The following is a 3,029-nucleotide window of genomic DNA, read 5'->3' as shown; positions in this document are numbered from 1 at the left end:
AAAAAAAAAAGAGCCACTGCACCCATCTGGCAGCTATATCTTTTTTTTTTTTTTTTTGAGATAGCGTTTCACTTATTAACCCTCGATGGAGTGCTATGAAGTCACAGCTCACAGCAACCTCCAACTCCTTGACAATTCTCTTGCCTCAGCTGCCCAAGTAGCTGGGACTGCAGGCGCCCACCAAAACATCCGACTATTTTTTTGTTGCAGTAAGGCTGGAGCTGGGTTCGAACCCATCACCCTCGGTATATGGGGCTGGCGCCCTACTCACTGAGTCACAGGTGCCATCCTGCCAGCTATATCTTTACAAAATATATTTGTTAAATAATAAGACTTGAATGTTGAAATTACTTTTTGATCCATGGGCTACAGAATGGATGTTGTGTTAGTAGTCATGAAGACATTAATCTCTTGGAACATCTCCATTAGAACTCTTAGGTGAGTTCTGAGTGCATTTTGAGTGAGCAGGATATTTTGAAAGGAATACTTTTTTCTGAGAAGTGAGTCTCAACAGAGGGATTAAAATATTCAATAAAATAGGCTGGGTGCAGTGGCTTACACCTGTGATGCCTAGCACTCTGGGAGACCAAAGCTGGAAAATCAATTGAGCTTAGGAGTTTGAGACTAGTGTGAGCAAGAGTGAGACCCCAATCTCTATAAAAAATAGAAAAATTACCTGAGGCAGGTGGATTGCCTAAGCTCAGGAGTTTGAGACCAGCCTGAGCTAGAGTGAGACCCCACTTCTAAAAATAGCTGGGCCCTGTGGGGAGCCCCTGTAATCCCAGCCACTTGGATGCTGAGGCAGGAGAATCGCTTGAGTGATCATCTGAGGTTGCTGCGAGCTGTGACCCCATGGCACTCTACCGGGGGCTACAAAGTAAGACTTTGTCTCAAAAGAACCCCCCCAAAACTATATATATGTGTGTATGTGTGTGTATGTGCATATTCAGTAAAACTTGCTATAAATAGGTATGTTATCATCTAGGCTTTGTTCCATTTTTAGAGCACAAGCAGACTAAATTTAGCTTAATTTTTTTTAATTTATTAATAGTTTATTTATCACTCATATTCATAGCTCAGGAACACAGGTCACTGACAAATGTCTATGTAAATCAGCCCAAAGAAATTCTTTTTTTTTTTAGACAGAGCCTCAAGCTGTCCCCCTGGGTAGAGTGCTGTGGCATTACAGCTCACAGCAACCTCCAACTCCTGGGCTCAAGCGAGTCTCCTGCCTCAGCCTCCCAAGTAGCTGGGACCACAGGTGCCCGCCACAATGCCTGGCTATTTTTTGGTTGCAGCTGTCATTGTTGTTTGGCGGGCCTGGGCTGGATTTGAACCTGCCACCTTAGGTGTATGTGGCTGGCGCCTTAGCCACTTGAGCCACAGGCGCCGAGCCCCCAAAGCATTTTTTAATGTTACTTTTCCATTGATAGAGTCTAAGGAGTCTAGTCCTAGCTAACATGGTTGATTTTTAAGGAACAAATAAATTGGGCAGCGCCTATGGCTCAAAGGAGTAGGATGCTGGCTCTATATGTCAGAGGTGGCAGGTTCACAGCCAGCCCTGGCCAAAACTGCAAAAAAAAAAAAAAAGAAAGAAATCTCCAAGCCACATGGTAATAAAATACTCCCTTGCTTTTTATATCACATAGAAACAGTGCTGAAGGCTCAGCTCCCATAGCACAGTGTTTAGGGCACCAGCTACATACACTGAAGTTGGTGAGTTTGAACCAGGCCTGAACAGGCCTAACCAACAATAACAACTACAACAAAAAATAGCTGGGTGTTGTGGTGGGTGCCTGTGGTTGGGAGGCTGAGGCAAGAGAATCACTTAAGCCCAAGAGTTGGAGGTTGCTGTGAGCTGTGATGCCATGACACTCTACCAAGGGTGATATAGCGAGAATTTGTCTCAAAAAAAAAAAAAGAGTGATTAACACTTTGCCAATTTTTTTAATCTGTCATTCCCCTTTGTAATTTTTTTAGTTCTTATTTTCTGGTGTAGTTATTTTAAAATCAAATCCCGGCTATGTCATTTCACCTGCAAATAGTTTACTTGTCTCGAACAGAAAAGGGCAGCTTATATTTTTGAAAGTAACGTGCCATTATTACAGCTAAGAGAATTCATAGTAAAATTTTACTATCATCTAGTAGCTGTTTATATTCAAATTTTCTCAGTAGCTTCAAAAAGTCCTTTTCTAAACAACATATTGACATGTTGGATTAAAAATTGATATTTAAGTAATATACGTTAATCAAAATTAAATCCAGTTTGTGTGAGAATTAAACACTATTATTTTTATATATATATATTTTTTCCCCACATCCCTTCGCTCCTTCTCAGTCTGATCTCCCTTTCCCCCATGCCCCACCATGTCATTAATTATCATTAATTGTCATCATATCAAAGTTGAATACATAGGATTCTTACTTCTCCATTCCTGTGATGCTTCACTAATAATAATGTCAATATGTTGTTTATCATATTGCATGCAGTTTAGGCACCGAGCCTACATTAGCTCTTAATAAGAGAATTGGCCTAGGCTGGGCATGGTGGCTCACACCTATAATCCTACCACTCTGGGAGACTGAGATGTGTTGGATTGCTTGACCTCAGAAGTTGGAGACCAGTGGCCCAGTCTAAGTAGGAGCAAGATCCTGTCTCTTGTAAAAATAGAAAAAAATCTGGGTGGGCATTGTGTTAGAAGCCTGTACTTGAGAGGCTGAGGCAAGAGGATCGTTTGAACCCAGGAGTCTTAAGGTTGCTGTGAGCTATAACGCCATGGCAGTCTACCCAGGGCAATAGTGAGACTCTATCTGCAAACAAAAGAGAGTTAGCCTGTCCTTTGCAACCAGGCATTAACTTCTTTTTTCCAGCTATGAAAGTTCTAGATAGTCTCTTCTTCCAATATAAGATTGTTCACCTACATTGAAAGTCTCTTATTTAGTGTAGCTACTTTCATCAGTGATCTTAGAGATATCATTGGGATAATTTGCTGCAGCTTTTCCCTTAGTACTTTTTTTTTTTTTTTTTT

This window comes from Otolemur garnettii, unplaced genomic scaffold, assembly GCF_000181295.1.
Source record: "Otolemur garnettii isolate 467f Iridium unplaced genomic scaffold, OtoGar3 scaffold00007, whole genome shotgun sequence".
In the NCBI taxonomy this organism is placed as follows: domain Eukaryota; kingdom Metazoa; phylum Chordata; class Mammalia; order Primates; family Galagidae; genus Otolemur; species Otolemur garnettii.
The sequence above is the reverse complement of the archived record's forward strand: the minus strand, read 5'-3'. Positions refer to the sequence as shown.